Source organism: Dendrobium catenatum, unplaced genomic scaffold (assembly GCF_001605985.2).
Source record: "Dendrobium catenatum unplaced genomic scaffold, ASM160598v2 fragScaff_scaffold_726, whole genome shotgun sequence".
In the NCBI taxonomy this organism is placed as follows: Eukaryota; Viridiplantae; Streptophyta; class Magnoliopsida; order Asparagales; family Orchidaceae; genus Dendrobium; species Dendrobium catenatum.
The window spans coordinates 999,959-1,019,074 of NW_021319188.1; the positions used below are offsets into that span (position 1 = coordinate 999,959).

General features: G+C 33.5%; 1 long non-coding RNA gene across 1 annotated transcript; it reads left to right on the plus strand.

Moving 5' to 3' along the window:
• Positions 1-7,290: 7,290 nt before the first annotated feature.
• LOC110098007 lies at positions 7,291-17,888 on the plus strand. Its single transcript, XR_002303283.2, has 3 exons — positions 7,291-7,553; positions 17,223-17,314; positions 17,568-17,888. It is a non-coding gene; the product is annotated as an uncharacterized LOC110098007 (long non-coding RNA).
• The last annotated feature ends 1,228 nt before the right edge of the window (positions 17,889-19,116 follow it).

Consider the following 19,116-nt stretch of genomic DNA (forward strand, 5'->3'; position numbering starts at 1 on the left):
TGATTAATAAGCTTAATACAATCTTCCCTCAAATCAATATATAGTGGAATCTACAGAATAACTTAGATAAGATTTTCATCAAAAAAGTTTTGGAGTTCAGACAAACTCCAACCACCTTCTGGTGATATATATTGCTAAACTGATGCATTTTGTAAAATAAGACATTTAACAAATGTTGGCCATTTATTAAGAGACATATCCAAGATCCCAACATCATTCAAGATGTTCACTTTGTTTCCATTTGCCACTTTCCACCTTATGATGTTATTTAAAGAATATGCTCCATCCAACAAAATTTTCCAAGTAGGGCATGCTCCTCTTTTAACATTAGAATTCCAAACATTGCTTCCATATTTTCAAATGATAATATAATTAAATAATGATAAAGGATTTTGAATAAATTTCCAAGAAATCCTTGATCTTAATGGACCAACTTTATCTATTGAAGAATGAAGCCCCAATCCTCCCAAAATGTTGGGTTTGCATAGTTCCTCCCATGAGACGTAACGTAGGCCCTTTATTCATTCATCTTTATTCCAAATAAAACCTCTACATAGCTTATCAAACTCATTTAGCAAACCCTTAGGTTACCAACGAATGAGTTGATAAGAACATATGGAATGAAATAAAAGAACTTTTTATATTAAGAATTCTACCAACCATAAAAAGACACCTATTCCCCCATGCATTTAACCTTTCAAAAGCATGATCTAGAATGATTTAAAAATTAGAGTTTATGAACCTCCTTGTGTCCATCTTTACACCTAAATAATGTAACTCTTTTAGAATTTTGAAATCCAACCTCTTAGCAATCATCTTCTTTCTCTTGACATGCATTAATTTCCCAAATAAAATTTGAGATTTCATTTTATTCACCTTATGACCTACCCAGCCCAAAAATTAGCCATTATCTTCTTCATACAACCAACTTCTTTATTAGATGCAACATAAACAATAACACATCATCTACATTTAATAAATGCAAAATCTTTTAGATTTTGGAGTAAGCTTTACATCCAATTTAGAAACTCTTTGATAAATGGAATTTGACAATAAATGAGAGCATATTATATATAAATAAGGAAACGAAGGACACCCTTGTCTAAGTCCACTTCAAGCATCAATCCACTTATACTTTCTACAATTTGAAGGAGTAGAAAATCATACATTTTGAAGACATTCTACGATGAGTTTATAAAATTTAGGAGAAAAATGAAACTAGCTTAATGTCTTAGATAAATTTTTCCAACCCATACTATCATACGCATGCTCATATCAATTTTAACCAAAATAAATCCTTCTTGGAATTAGAATATTTGAATTTATTGAAGATTTCTTGAGCCAAAAGACAATGATCTAACATTGACCTTCAGAGTACAAAAGCAACTTGATCTTTAATGATGATCTTAGGATGAAACCATTTCAACCGGTTCATAATCATTATAGCCACTACTTTATAGATTGTTTGACAAAGGTTTACGGGTCTAAAATGGGAAGGTTCCACCAAATTCTTTTTCTTTAAGATTAGCATAGCTAAGGTATCCTTCCATTCATAATGTATTATACAATTAATAAAGAAACACCCAACTACCATCCAAGTATCCTCTTTAAAAATATTACAAAAGAACTTAAGAAATGAAGATGTGATAACATTAAGACTCGGTGATTTATTATTTCCCAAAATTTTCACATCTTCCAACAATTCTTCTTTTGAAAATTCATCATTCAACATATTAAAAATAAATATGTTAATTTTATGATGATTAAATACTTTGGGCCAATCAGATATCTTACACTTTCTTTCCATCTATTTCTGAATAAATTTTTTTAAAAAATAGTATCAATTTTGTCATGATCTTCAATCAAACCATCCTTTTCATCTTTGATCTGATTTATCCACTTTTCATTCCTTCTGGATGAAGCATAGTTAAGAAAGAATTTACAATTTGTATCTTCCTCCTTCCTCCATCTAACTTAGCTCTTTGGTTCCACCAAGTAGCTAACCGACTCTACCTGACATTCAATTCCCATACTTTACATCGAAGAAGTTTTAGGTCCTGCTGATCCAGACCTCAATCAAAATTTTCCTTTAATTTGAACTCCAAAATTTCCTTCTTCAAATCCTCCTTCAAATATGAAAACTCCTTTAGTTTATTTATGTTCCAATAATGAAAAGATTTCAACATTCTTTTCTTCTTTCTTTGCAAAAATTCTGTTTTATTGCCAAAATCCTTCTCCCTCCAAGATTTTAGAAATAACCCAATAAAAATCATCTTTATCCCTCGTAATTTCCCTAATATGAAACCTCTCTTTTTTTTGCTCCTTTATAATTCCAAAATAAAAAGGATGATATTATGACATCAATGGTGAAAAGTCCTTAATCTCAAATCTAACACCCACATCCCCTTTCCTTTTCCTACGAATATCCTCTATAGGTCCTATTGATTTAAGAACTTACACAAATGGAAAATCTTTATTTAGAGAGAGAAGCTCACATTTCCTATAGAGAGAATCCTTATTTTTCAAAAATCCATTTTCCCTCCTCTGTTGTCAGATCTTTTGGTGATGGTAGATAATCCTCCGGTGACTGACTTAGGTCATAAGAATTATTCCACTCGTCAACCTTTAGTCTCTCATCCTGATGAGGCTCTCCACCAATTTCAAAATTTTGCATTGTCAGACCTGCCAGCAATAGTGGAAAATCCTTTGGTTTCTGTCGCCGGTAGTCAGAATCATCCAATTCATCCTCCATTGTGTTCTCAATTACCTAATTGTCATTTTGATCAAAAAAATTCTACTATGTATGGCATATTGAAGATTAAGAAAATATCTCTGGTTACTATGAAGACACCTTCACCTATATTGGGTGAAGGTAAACAAGTGGAAGAAGATTTGATGTTGAAACAATTTTTCTGTTGGAAACAAAATAAATAATTTGGAAGTTTTTTTTTCCTTTAAACATGAAGTTGATTGTGAATAGGTTTGGTATGCTGAATCTATCAGATAAAACTCCAAACTTCAAATCATTCTGTAGGCCCTTCTACTATTTAGAAGAATGCGCAAAAGATATTTACTGATGAGATGGAGAATCATGTTGAAATCTGCAATGATGAAATTAACCAACTTAATCCATGGAACAGGTGGTCTAATATCAAAATTAAATTTTCCAAGGATGATTCTCTTATGATTGAAGATGGCTATATGAAATTATTTAAACCTATAGTTGAGGAAATTCTAAGCAATTGAAGTTTTCAGTTATGGTGAAGGTGTTTGGAAAGAATATATCAGTTCAAGTCATTGCTCGGGAGCTATTTAGATAGTGAAATCAATTTGGTAAATTCCATCTAACCGTTTTGAATTTGAGGTGGATCTTTTGTTTGCTTTTTTCTTTAGAATCCATGAAATATGTTTTATCAGGTGGTCCATGGTTTGTTAATGGTCATATTGTGGATATTGACAAATGGACTCCTAAAATTTATACGTCAATGTTGAAGGGGTAGACATCTCCTATTTGGAAAAGATTTCCTCATCTACCTCTTTTTTGCTAGGAAGAAACCAATGTTACAAGGATTGCAAGGATTTGTGTTCATGTAAACCTATATAGTTAGAAAACTACTTTTGATTGATGTGAACATGTTCCAATGGAGAAGGAGAGAATTTGCAAGGATTTGTGTTCATGTAGACCTATATAAAAAACTTCCTTTTGGTTAATGGGTTGAAAGAAGAAATGTCCGATTCAAAAAATTGAATATGAGAAGGTTTCAAATTTTTATTTCAAATGTGGGAGAATTAGTCATATGGTTGCTAACTGTAATTTGGACATAAATTCTATTACTACAAAGGATGTACATAACTATAACTTGGTGAATTATGTTGCTGATAAATCTCAAAAAGTGGTTGAAAATAGTGAACTTGAAAACGGACCTTGGATTAATGTAAACCGTGGAAGAAAAGCTAGAGGTGCTAGTATCCAGAGAAGATTTTATAAGGCTAAGGCTCCTGTGGGTGAAAACATATCTCAATGTAACAATAAGAATGTGAATAAGATGGAAGTGAAGAATATTTCAGTGGAAAGTTCAGAAGCTGTAAGGGTGAAAAATGAAAGAAAATAAATACTGCTATTGATCATTCCAATAAAGAGCTGAAGTTAACTTTGATTCCTGAAATCATGGATATTCCTAATTCTTTTGATCAGCCAATTCCAAGTTCAAACCATACTGTTATTTATGTTGAGAAGTCTACTAATCATGTCTTACATGAGGAGGAGAATATGTTTAGTTTACTTGGATCAGCAGATGATGATGGTAATTTAAAAAAAAATTGCTGCACCCAAGGTGGATGATAGAGGAGAGGGAGAACTGATTGATGATGTAAAGGAATGTGATGATCCTCTTGTTAAGAAAAATACTCCCAATCTGACAATGATCAAATTCAAATTGCAAAAAGAACTGAAGTCCTTGGGAAATGTTTATTTATCATCTAAAAACAGGAAAAGTGAGTTGGTAAAAAGGAGAAGTAGGGGTCAAATCCCACTTCTAATCCCAAATGAGTTCCTTAATCTTTTGGAATTGTAGGGGTGCTAGGAAAGTTGAAGCCTCCCATTACTTGAAGGAGATTGTGAAGTATAATGATGCAATCTTTGTGTGTTATGTTGAGACCAAAATTTCATCTATAGATCCTTTTAAATTCAAAAGATTTATAGGAGATATGTGGGATTTTTTCTTATTTCCTACGATGTGTTTTTTTGGTGGTATTATGGTGTGTTGGAGGTAGTACTTGGCTTCTTTTTTGGTTGTTGATGCATTTATCCAAACAGTTGTGGGTGAATTGAATGTTATGAACAAAGGTATTTGGTTTATAGCAATAGTGTATGGAAGTACAGATTGTTGCAATAGAAGAAGCTTATGGAATAAATTAGAGTCTTTCTCAAGTACATGACTTTCTATGGATATAGGTGGAGACTTTAATTGTATTTAATCCCAAGATGATAAGAGAGGTGGCAAAAAATTGTTTTTTCTCAAGGATCTCAAGACATGTATTCTTTATGAGAAATTGTGACTTCCATGAGATAGGATTTATTAGTCCTAATTGTACATGGTGCAGTAATAAAATAGGGAATGATCGAATCTTAGAAAGGTTGGATTATTGTGTCCTCAATTATGTTGCATTAAAATTGTTTAAAGGTGGGGGTTGTAAGGCATTTGGCATGAATTGCATCGGACCACTATCCTATAATGCTTAGAATCATTTCTTCTGAGCTGAGAAAGAGGAGAACTCTTAGGTTCGAAGATGTTTGGTTAATTTATCCTGCTTCGTAATCAGTTGTGTGGTAGTCTTGGAAAAACTGATGGAGGAAATGCTGCAAAAAGTTTGAATAAAAATTTTAAAAGAACTTTGAAGGCTTTTTTTTTTTGGAATAGAGAAAAGCACAAGAGCTTAACTGAGTTAAAAAATTGTTTTAAAAGAGAAATTATAGAGCTTCAAGAAGAAGAATCTAGTGAAGGAGGCCTTTCTGAATAGATATTGCATTTGTTGAGATCTAAGGTTAGTGATCTTAACTCTACACTAGGACATCTCTGTACTTGGTGGAAACAGCGATTGAAATTGTAATGATTTAAGGATGGAGACTCTAATTTTAAATTCATCCATACGTTTGCTATGGCTAAAAGAAATGGTAATTGGATCAATCAAGTGAAAAATAATTGAGGTATGGTTTTGGAAAAATAGGAAGAAATTGAAGACGTCTTTGTAGATTTCTTCAAAAATAAATGGAGAAAATGGGAATGTATTTTGGAAGGGTGGCCTTCTTCTTCTAAGAAGCATGATGATATTGATATTAAGATACTTGATAGAGAATTCTCTAGGGGAGAGTTGGAGGAAGTTATTAAACAACTGGGCTCTAACAAATCTCCAAGTAATAATGGAATCACATACTCCTTTATTAAAGCTTATTGGTCGATAATTCAAGATGACATGTGGATGGCTATCAATTCCTTTTTTAACACTGGTTCTTTGTGCCCAGCTTGGAAAGGGACAAATGTGGTGTTAATTCCGAAGGTAAAAAATCCTTTATTACCTTCCAATTATCGACCCATTAGTCTTTGCAATTCCATTAATAAGATTGTGGCAAGCATGTTATTAAATACAATGAGTTACTTATTTCCAAAGATTATTTTGGAGGTTCAATATGCTTTTGTAAAAGGACTTCTTATGTCAGATCAAATACTTCTTGCTCAAGAGTTATTTTATAAATTTAGATTTTCTTAATAAAAAAAGGTATTGGTGGCTATCAAAATTGACATGGAACATGCATAGGATAGCCTATGTTGGCTTACCCTTAATCAAATCCTTGAATGGTTTTGTTTTCCTATAAAATTTTCCAAACTTATCATGGAGTGTATGAAGGATCCAAAATTTTATATTTTGATCAATGGTATCAATTTAGGTTGGATTGAATCAAGAAGTGGTTTTAGGCAAGAATGTATGTTATCTCCTTACCTTTTTATTATGTGCTCTTAATTTATATCTAAAGAATTTTCTAGAAAATGTGGAAGGATCGGTATGAATATATCTCTGAATGCTCCATTGACTCTCACTTAGTTTACGTAGATGACATAACCATTTTTTTTTAGGCTAATGGTAAAAGCTTAAAAAAATTAATGTCATTTTGAGAAACTACTATAAATGGACTAGCAAAAGATAAATTTGAGCAAATCATCTATGATGTTTGGAAATTCTTTAAGAAGAAGGAATGTCCGATCTTTGTCTAAGATACTGAAGTTTAAGGTGGTTAATGAGCTGGATTTTTTGGGAACTAAAATTGCTTTGAGAAGGCTTGTTAGTTCATATTTCAATATAATCTGATTGAGAAGGCTACTGGGAGATTCAACATGTGGGGAAATAAATTTCTTTCACTTTCAGGAAAATTAGTATTGCTTAATGCTTCCTTTCTATCTTTACCTATATTTTTATCTACTCATTCTCTAATTCCAATGGGCTTTTCTTTTAGGGGGCCAATATTTTGCACCATAAAGCATTACGGGTTTCACTACCATCATATAAAATTTTCCCTTAAGTTTGAGGGGTACTTTTCTATCATTGTATCACAGAACATGTCCGATGCATTCCTCCACTTCAACAATCCAATTTGAATTCTACTAATAATATCCATATATTAGTTCTAGCTTCTAGCTTCTCTAGCAACCTAAGTGATACCCTAGATTGAAACTTGAGTTGTTAAATTTTCTTATTGAATAAATGAAGTTGGATCTGCTGTACTTTTGATTGGGAGATGTCATCTTGCTTACTGGTTTGAACAGGGTAATGAACGTTTATCTGTACCAGCATTTGGTGAGTGGGATGGAAAGGTGGGTCTACCAGATTACTCAATTGATTTTTCTAGGATTCGAGAACATCGGAGGCAGAACAAGAGCCGGGTGAGCCTTGGGAATGAGGACGAGCTCCTAAACCGTACTAGCATAAATGGTGACCAGAGTGTTGAGTCCCTTAAAAAGAATCTCCCACTTCATCAGCAGCATGGTAACTCCACTGTGGTAAGTCTTGTTTTTCATATTGCCGGTCAAATGATTCTTTGAAATGGCTTGCTTATGGCCAAGTTAATTTGTTTGTAATGCAGCTAAGATTCTTTGAAATTGTTTATGTTGTTAATCCCCCCTGTAAATAATTTCATTCTGATTCATGTGGTTAGAAGCCCACTATTTGCTCAAAAAGATTAAGTTGCACTCTTTTTACTTTACCCTGCACAGAGGTAGGAGAGCTACTTGTGGAAAAGCTAAGCCTTCATTTGGCTTACGCTTTCAAATGCAGCTGACAAAATTTAGATCTGTTTAGATGGGAAAAAATTGACGACCTTTCTCATGTTTTTATCAAAATATGTTTTAGAAATGCTGTATGTGAAAAGGAACAAATAGCAATTATGGTTGAGAAAACAATTTTTTGAAAAGCTCTAACGATAAAAGCATAAAAACATTAGCCAGCTAATTGAAGCCTATATATATATATATATTAAACTACATTAAAATCATAAAAAGAGTACAAGCACCACAGGAGCAAAATGACAGGAAAGCAACAGAAAATACAAGAAAATTACAACCCAATGGCTCAGTAATTGACCGAGGCTTCCAGCTTCCCCGAAGTTAAGCTCAGACCATCCAATTTGGTGAAGATAGCAGTAAATCACGAAGCAGCCAACCCAATCGAGTAAGAGACCACCACCAAAGATTGCCATGAGCCATGGTGATGGAGAAGCAAGCCCCAGCCATAACATTGCCCAAAAAAACAAATGACCAACTGTAAATATAAATCGAAGCTCCAATGAACCAGCACAAACAAAACCAATCAATGCAAAAACCACCATCGAGAAGCAGCAAAGACAACCGAGAACCACTAAAGACAACAACACCAACCCACAACTTATTTCCTCCCACGTTGGCCCCTCCCACGAGAAGAAACAGAAACAACAAGACGATCATTCGGTAAGGGAAAATCAACCCCAGGTACATCATCCTAACTAGCTTCCGAAGAAGAATCAGAAGAGCATTGAAGCCAATCAAGTTGCATCCTAACCTTCTCCCCCGAATTAGCACCTACTTGAGCAACCAACGCCTTAGGGGATACTAAATTAATAGGGACCTCAACAAAATAAGCATTTAAAGTTGGCGTAACTGGAGAATTAACAGTAGGAACAACACCAGAGTCCACACACATCACACGTGAGGGTGTAACCAAAGTATCCCCACTCAAATAAGGACGAGACTCACTAGAATGCTCCACAAAATGCACGGTGTAGACACAGCTTCCACCGCATACACAACAGGGCAAGAATTAGGGATGCCAGACTCACCCAAAAGATCACCAACACTAGCACAAGCCCGAGGTGCAAAGACCCCAAGCATAATATCCTCAGGAGTTTTCACAGTAGACCCAACGACACCAATCTCATCAACAGAAGTAACATTGATAAACGAATTAACAGGCAACAGGTTGGGAGAAGTCGGCACCGGATACCTTAGCTCATTAACAAGAGGCAAAACATTAACCTCAACCTCAGGAATACTAACGTCACGATCCAATTCCTGCACCTCAGGCACCATTACAATAGGGACAATAACATTATCAACAATAGCATGGACTAAATTAGAGCTCAGAATAGGAGTGATATTAGGGGGAACAGCCGAAACATGACGACATTTACCCGGAACATGACCAATACACTTACAAGACGCACAAAATGGGGGGAATTCATCAAAAACAACCTCCTAGACATACCCCAAATTTTCAGATCCTAACCAGACTTGATTAGGATAAGATTTAGTAATATCAAGTTCCACTAAGACACGGGCAATAGAAGGCCGTGGGCATATAGAAGTTGCTTCATCAATTTTCAATGGTTTGCCAAAGATAGCGCCAATACCATGAAGAATGCGAGGAGTGTACAAATGGGGACGAAGGTGAGGAAAAAAATCCAAATCGGAATAACATGAGACTCAACACTAACGTCCAAGCAAGGCGACCACTTAGTTAATTTCATATAACAGTTGAAAACCAGATAAAATCTATGACAAAAAACCCTACAATAGTCTAGGTCATTTGCTAATTTGATCAGTTTGTGAGAAGGATCCAGCAATGTAACAGAGACCTCGCCATTTAGCTTTAGGTTAAAAAAAATTCCGAATGGTGTCCAGAGAAGGCCTCTTAGTAGGAAAATAACCAATTAAAGAAAATTGAAAAGGGGAAGCCAAAACCTTGATTTCCTGGTCGGAAATCCAAAGTGAGGGCAGACCCCGAAAAGTAGAGGTTCGAAGATCTGGAAATGAGGAAGAAGTAGAAGAACCAGCAAGCCCATCTAAAAACAAACGGGAATGAGAACACCCAAAAAAAAATCGGGGTCTCGCAACTTATTTGGAGCCATACCGGCATCGCCGGAGAGAAAAAGAGAAAAAAAAAAAGAGCAAACACCAAAACAATAAAGATACAAAGAGCAGGAAACTTCCCTGGACTCCAGGATAGCAACCGGCGGGGAATCCCTAGCGGGGTAGGGAGAACCCCGGAGGGGAGAAACCCCAGCAAAGCCCAGCAACAGAACCCTAGCAGAGGGAAAAAATCCCTAAGGGACGGGAGCTAGTTTTTACTATTAATAACATTAGCCTACATATTTCTTATGGTCATTGCTTCTTTAATATTTAGGTCGCTGAAAGGGGTAGTTCCTATTATTTGTAATATCAATGATATACCAAGTTTGTCAATTACTTTGCTATGTGTTAGAAAATTTGTGTGGGTAGAATATTTAGTATCATAGCTTTGTACAAATATCACGTACCCATGGATAAAAAGTTATGAGAGAATAATTTTTTATGTGAAATATTCATAAAGGGTAAAAACTATGGGGCATGACCTAATTGCAATAATGCATTACTATATAATTATAAATACAAGAATACATTCTTCTCTACAATTAAAGAATACAAGATTATACAATTGAGAGCAATTGCCTGATTTATGTTGTGAGGATTACAGAAGGGGTGCTCACAAATGGTCAGTTGAAGTCCAATAATGGGGTTGGTTATTAGTAGTCAAACAACAATAGTAGGATGATAGAAGTCTGGTGATGGCAACAATGCTTGCTGGTGGTGGTCATTAGCGTTGATCTTCAAAAATTTCAATAGAGTTTATCAACTTTCTCATTTCTCGAATGTCTTTCACATAGAAATTAATGCCCCATTTATAATTTTTTGAGAGTGTTACTTTGATAAATTGACCAGAATTCAAGCACCGCATCAAATAGTTCATATTGATCTACTTGATCATGTATTGTTTATGTGGCATATGAGTGCCTAAACGATGTCAGAATCGAATGATCTTATGCTTATTAGATTCATTTCATTGACCCATTTGATTTGACTAGAAGCATGCAAAATATATAGACTATTTAATATTCAATTAATGTCTTGAAGTTTTTAATTATTATTCAAGTGCTTCATTTGAGCTCATTTTAAGTCTATTTGGATCACTTGTGGGGTTCACATCATCAAGATATTCAGTTCGACTATAAGTTTGCTAAAATCAAAGTTTAGGTGGTTCTAAATTTAATTATGGAAGTTTTCAATTCATATGTTGCCTTGAGATTCATGCAGATCTAGTGAATTTTTTGAGATGTATTCTTTGCCTTCTTATTTACGGACGTTAAAGTTTGTGTTGTTCAAAAGTATATATTAAGTCTTCTAAAAATTTTGCGGCATAAAGTTATAATTTTGAAAAAATTACAAGGTGTTACCATTCCCTTAATGTCAATATGGATCGTGAACCTAGTAAATTTTTCTTAATTATAATTTTAACTTTTCATAAAGCCGACTTATGTTGAAAAATATTGTTATGAATTTTTTAAATCTGCTCGAATTTGACCATGAAGGCTCTATTAAAAATTGAGTCATAAATATTGAAAAAAATGGTCCCAAGGACCCAAAAATGCAAGAATAGGCTTGTTCGGGCCTAAAATTTTGCCCGAACTTGGGCTAGTTGGCCACTACTGATGACGATTTGAAAATATATTTTCGTCCCATTTTGAAGTTTCGATTTTCTCCCAATAGGGAACAATGATTATGAAACAATGTTGTTAAAAAAGTACTTTCATGGAGTTTGACTTTCAGCTTGATATCATATTTTGTGTTAAATTAGTAGTGTCAAGCACCAAAATTGGCATTGAAACTATTGGAAGCATTTGAGATGTGCTAAAGATGGGATAAAATTTATATTATTGCATCAAACTCCAAGATGGAAGAGAGCACTCGTTGAAATTTGATGCATGTGTTTGAAGATTTACTGTGTGCTGACATCATGTAAATCCAATAGTTATGTATGTAGTATTGAAATGTATATTTCTTAATATACAAACTTGACTGATATTCATAATAAATTTTTTGATATTAATGAAGTCCCTATTTTTGTATAAGGGTAATTTTAGATTTATGAGAACTTGTCCCCAGAGGATATTAAGTTTTTCCTATGTTTTTGAGGATTACTTGAAAATTTCAAGTATTCTTAGAAGATTTTTTCCATCATTTGGAACATAATGACCTCAAAATTTTAATTAATAAAACTTTCTTGAGGCTTATGCCTTTTGGGATTTTTTGATAATCGAAAAAATAAGTATCTTCTAGGCTTCTGAGATTTTTATGGAGTCTAAGCAATATGGACTTTTAAATATTTTTTAGCCTTCTAAAGCTTTTGATGTATTTGTATTTTCTAAGACTTTTAATCTTTTGCTACTTTTAGAGTATTAGTTAAATATGTACTTTCTAAGATTTATATTTTCTTAGATTTTTTGTGCCTCGTACCTTCCGAGATTTTTAGTCCATATGTACCTTCTAAGTTCTTTGGTATTTTTATATTTTGAGGTTTATGCTTTCTGAAATTTTTGGATTATTAGAGAAACTTATACATTCCGAGGTTGTAGCCTTTTAGGATTTTTATTTAACTGAAGAAGTATGTACCTTCTAAAACGTTGTCTTTTGAGGTTTTTGAATTAGTGGATACCCTGTTAATCTCCATTACTAATTATCCACTGAGGCTGCATTATGGGCATGCCTTCTAGTGCTTATGACTTATGAGTGGAGACCCTATCGTCCACTTGTTATCATAGTAATTTTCGAGTGAAAAACTTTGTTCCCTGCAAGCTTCCCATCGAGGCTTTCTTATGGGCATGTCTTGTAAGATTTTTTGTTAGATACAATATTATTTATATATAAAAAAAAGCTTCATTAATCATTTTAAAAGATGTCTACTTGAAAGTTCTATCTTTATCTTCAATAAAAGTTAATATATAAATTCTATTTAAATAGTCTATGGAGCTCAACTTTTTGGATTGTTTTGGTGATTGAATCCTTCAGCGTGATGATGTTTATTGTTTTTTTATGGCATTTATATTCAATAATTTTAATAATTTTTTTGTTAGGGTTCTTCTAATCTACTCTATTTTGAGGGTGATGATCAGAAAGTTGTTCTTATAAATAATGACCCAAATATCTTTAGTGAATAAGACGTTTAATCTATTCTTTCAATCTAAAATATATATTTTTTACTTAATGTTCATTTGAATGATAAAAATGATAATATTGAGATTGATCTGTTTTCTTTAGATTTTTTAAGTATTTTGCCACTTCAGATATTTAGAAATTTTGATTTCCATTAAAATGCTAGCCCTAAATATATTTAATGAGATATAATTGGACGCCCAGGTTGAATATGGTGAGAAGGGAGTTTTGGTCTATTGATTGCCCTTGTGTTTTCATTGAGCAAGTTGATCAATTTCTTGTGATGAGTTCTTTCATTTTCTTGAGAATCATTCAAATTGCTATTGATGAGGATTAATGGTCTTGTTAGCAATTATTTGTGCTTTTACTCTGTAAATGAGATCAAACCACCATATAATCTTTTGCATTAATGAGGAGTAAAAAAGTCTATGACAGAAGCTTCCAAAATAAATCTCATAAGAATTTAATATCCACTCATAAAATCTGATATGTTTCAAAGGAGAATCTTTGAAAGTATTCTGATACGCCCTAGGGTTTCACCAATTCGATTTTGCCCTAATTTCTCTCAAATGAGCATGAGAGGAACAAAACAAGATCAAAAGCAAAGATTTTCCACGGTAAAATCCTTAGAGTTGTGCACTTTAATGATTTTCGGATTAGGGCACAATCCCTCCAAAACTTTGAAGGAAAACTCTCAAAATTAGAGCTCAATCATAAAAAAGAGAAGGGAATCCATTACAGGTATAACATTAAAAATTTGCGTAATTTACATGAGGGTCCTATATTGATCAATATACTTGTATGCGTTAGAAGGCCCATTATATAGACCAACTACATGCAATTTAAACCTAATTGAAATATAATGTTCAAGAATTACATTTGTTAGCGTTGAATACTATTGAATGCTATGATAATGGATAAATTGATTATTTTCTCTCAAAGGAAATATTTTTTGAATAAAGTATCACAGCTCATCTCTTATAATATCACTAGTGCCATTAATAAGGTGATTAATTTAAGTTCTCCATGTGTGTTGGATGATTATGAATTAGTCAAACAACATCGGAAAGATTGGTTGTTCTGGCAACATTCAAGAAAACTTTATGAGGTTATAGTAAAAGGAGAGTTGCTTCATGAGTAGTTCTTTTATGAGTAGCATCACTCCCAAACTATTATCGATTTTGCAGTGAGAGAATTGATGTCATGATGATATTCTTGTTGTCTAGTCTCTATTAAGAGTTGAGTTATTTGGATTGAAAGTTCTTTCATCTTACGCATATGATCCTCCAAAGTGAGGCTCAAACAACCTTCAAGACCTAAATTGTTCTATTCCTGATTGAAAGATTGATTGTCAGTTATTGAAAAATATTTTTAATATGTTGGGCTGCTTCCTACTGTCATCATCAAATTGTTACATACTAGATAATTTGCAATGATAGATAGTGTATTTAATAACTTAGATTTATTCAAAGATCAGCATGCATTATAAAGAGAAGTTGTGAGAGGAAAAAATCACGAGGCTTGACCTAGTTACAATAGTTCAATATATAATTATAGATACAAGGTTTTACTCTTCTCTACAATTAAAGAATACAAGATTACACAATTAAGAATAATTTCCTGATTCTCATATAGAGATTGCAAAAGTTGTGTGTCTACCTATGAACAATTGAAGTCCAATATTGTGGTTGAATGTTAATAGTTAGGAGGCAATATTTGGAGGACAAAAGTTAGGAAATGGTGGCATCAATTGTACATGATGGTCGTCAACACTGATTATCAGCAAATACAATAAATTTCTTTAGCTCTCGAACCTCCATGTGGAAAATAAGGTGCTGTAGTCTTTTTGTGAGGAGTACTTAGAGTAACTTTGGCTAGAATTCAAAACATCATTGAATGACTCATATTGATCCACTAGATCAATGACCATTTGATGCTTCACACCAACATCTCATCTCGATCACCCCTCTTCCAAAATTTATCTCATTTAATCTTTGAAAAATATTCATGCATATCATCCATTTTACATTCTTCATTTTCTTGTAAAGTCTACTAATACAAAAAACGACACAAATATTTATTTTCAATCACATCTCTATCTAGTAAAACACTCTAAGTAAGTCTACTCATATGTATGGAGATCACCATGATAATTACAAACATTATAAAATCTTTGTCGACCACTTCAGTCATAATGTTTGACTAGATCCACTCCAAAAGAAATTTGATGTCAAAACTATTTTTTTATTTGATGCCATTGTCTTTTTGTTTTTTTGGACAAACCCTTGGTCACTCCATATAGCAATAATGGTTGTGAATAACAAGCCATGCATACATTTCTAGTGCACAATGAATTTCTCACTCCACTCCACCTCATATGCCCAAACATCATCAATTATCAAATTTGGGCGCAGACCATCACACCTTTCTTCCTCTCACCTTTTGGTTGCATTCGCTTGAAATTATTGTCTACTTAATAAATAGAATGCCAAAAACCCAATCATCTATAATGTCATATGAAACCTTTTGGCGATCCGCGAAATCTATGCGAAATATCCATGGATTTCAACCATATGCCTCCAATAAATTGTGTCTTGCTCCACACCCTTCATCTTTTTAATCTGTTCTCTATGCTTACAAATGTTACGACTCCACTAACAAAATATTTATATCAAAATTTGATCTTTTTTGAAGTTATATTTCTCTTTAAAGCTCAAACAACCATTATCCTATCTCCATAATCTCTATTGTTGCCCTCTCCTTCCACACATCAAATCATTCCCACAATCTCACACAATCGTGACACCATGACATGCACCTTGTAGCCAACAAATTTTGAAAAGCACATAATATTGTAACAATATTTTTTACTTGCACCCCGCCAACAATGCCTTACTTAGTTGGCTCAATCTCAATCTCAATCTCATAATCTTGTGATTGCATCTAATAAAAGAATAATAATGGCTGTCTCACCACACCTCGTTTGGATATACCCCTATAAAGAAGGCTTTTGATCACTTCTCCATTGCTAGGTAATATTTTGTATTTTTTCCCCACAACACCACCCCTCTTTTTTATTACTTTCACAAATACCTTGTAGGCGCAATTGTCCTCCAATTCTCTCCACAAATCCCATTGTTGACCCACCTCCCCATCCTATACATACTAGCACCAAAAACAATATAACTATACGCAACTCGAAATACTTACTTCACCTATTTTCTCTCTTCACCTCATCAAAGCTACCTATGTCATGCAAGCCCTCAAACGATTTGAATGGGGCCATGCAATGTTAGAATAATTTAATTCTTTGATTCGGAACAGACTTGGGAACGCATTCCATCACACCATTTTAAAAAAAATATTTATTGCTTGCAAATGAGTCTTTCATATCAAGCATAATCCTGATGGCAGTGTTGAATGCTACAAGACCCATGTTATGTCCAAAGGTTTTCATCAACACTTGGGCATTGATTATCAAGAAACCTTCAATCCCATCATAAAGACAACCGATATTCACACATTGTCTCCCCTCTAAATGGTGGTCCCTTCATCAATTGACATAAACAACTCCTTGCATGGCACTTTTCATGAGAATGTTTTGATGTCCCAACAATCAGAGAGATTATTCTGTGCAGACACCGGACGGGAGAACCATCCAGTTACGCTTGGTGCCGTGCTCGGTACCAAGCGCGATATATTTTTAGGGTGATGTGGCATATTTTTATTGGTCTCCGGACACATCCAGACACATCTGGTCTCTGCACATAATAATAAATCCAACAATTGGGTGTTATTGACAGCATTTTTCTCGATCTTGTTTGCCATCTCTAGAAAGCACTAGATGGTCTCAAGCAAACATTACGAGCATGGTAATATGATCTTCATAAGTTTTGCTTTGACATGAGTTCTTCAACTTCAAATGTGCACATCCTTATTCATTTATAGTTTCCAACAACTCACAATGTTTGTACTAATATATGTGGATGACTGGATAGTCACTAAAAGTAAAGACAATCATGTTCAAACATTAATCACCAAGATAGCCAATTGCGTGCCATATTTTGCGACTCTTTGCATCAATTGTTGCTGACATAATTGAACCATTTCATATATTTCTTGGCAGAGGTAAGGTAACACAATCTTTTGGGTTTCGTTTGCTTTCTTTGACAGACAAGGAAGAAAAGCACAAGATATTTCAATTGTTGTCGATGTTTGGGGGCCTGAAATTCTGGTTTGTTCTCCACATGCTGCTACAAGTGGAGGTGAGCCTTTAAGGCTTTGTTTGGGACGATTTTTTTAGTACTTCTTAAAGCAGTTTTATAGTAAAAAAATTTAATTTTTTGCTAAACTGTTTTAAGAAGCAATAAGAAAGCCGTCCCAAACGAAGCCTAAATCTCTTTTGCATCTTTTTCTATTTTCTTTCACCTAGTTTAGTATCCCATTTTGTTCTTCTTTGATAGGCTGAAGATTTTCATCTTTCTATGCGTGTTATTGAATAAAATCTCTTTTCTATAGCGAATGTTATGGTGGTAGCAAAGCAGAGAAAGGGATCTATCGACATTCTTGATCTCAAACTACTTGGATTAGAATTAGCTTTTCTTTTACAAAGAAATGCAGGAATGAAGATGTTTCTTGGCGTTGATCTTTCTGATGTAATGTTTGGATTGCCTGTTAGTCTATTCATCACATATTTTTAGTAGTATTGATCGCATTGTTGTAGATATATTTATATTTTATGTACATGGATTTTTCAGTTCAGTAATTTATGATTCCCAGTAATAGGGTTTAGGGAGTAATATGACACGCATAGTAGAAAATATTATTGTTTAATAATTATTTCTGTGTTATTTATTTATTTTTCTTCATTGCATGACTTATGTTGTTTAAAAAATAGCATTTCTAATAGAATGGCAGTTAATTATCTCTGCCGGCCTCGCTCAGAGTTAGATTAGGCTTCTTTTGAGGCAGTTTTCTTACTGTTTTTTAAAACAATTTTCTAGTAAATTTTTTTTTTTAATTAAAAATTTTTATATCGTACAGTTGTTTTAGAAAACAGTAAAAAAATGATTTCGAACAAAACTTTAAAGTCATTTATCCTGATTTTGAGCCAAGTTGAATTTTGTCATATGTTAGCTTGATTCGATCTTGATTCAAGTTGGGCATGACAATGTCAATCCGAGTTTGAGTTAGGCCAAAGTTTCATTCAATCTTCAATTTTTTGGATTCTTTCTTAGGTTTAATTTGAGATAGTTTTTTATTATTTTTTAAAATGGGTTTTTAGTAAAAAAATTTTAGTTTGATAAATTTTTGCATTACAAGGCTGTTTTTAAAAGTAGTAAGAAAGCTGTCCCAAACTAAATCTTAGGTTTCTTTTGGGACGGCTTTTTTATTGCTTCTTAAAACAACTTTCAAGTTCAAAAAATTTAACTTTTGTATTAAAAAGCTATTTTAAAAAGTAGCATGAAAGTTGTCTCAAATAAAACGTTAGTCTAATGAGCATTCTTGCACATTTAGCTCGAGTTAGCTCTATTTGATACAGATTTGGCTCAATTTAAGTCAGATTCAAGGCCAACTTGGTTCATTAATAAATTCATTGAAAAAAAAAAAAAATCTGATTTCAAAGCAACTTTTGGCCTTCCACTCAAATTCACACTCCAACTTAGGCTTCGTTTGGTACGGCTTTTTTTATTGCTTCTTAAAGTAACTTTTTAGTTAAATAATTAAATTTTTTGTACTAGAAAGCTGCTTCAAGAAGCAATAAAAAAGCCTGTCTCAAACAAAATCTTAATCACACTATACTCAATTGGATTATTGGCCCAACCTGGTTCTTCAATATATAGTGCTCCATCAGTATGCGAATAATGCTTAGTTGGGTCTATACGTTTATATTATTTTAATTTAATTGTGATGTTAGCGGCTAACATTATCAGCAATGGAACAACATCTATGTGATTGCCGTCTGCCAAACGATCCAACTAAATATGTTTTCGTTCGCTATTCTCCAGAGTGAATAGAGCGACGTCAATATTGATGCCGCACTGTTTACACACGTTATATTTTTCTT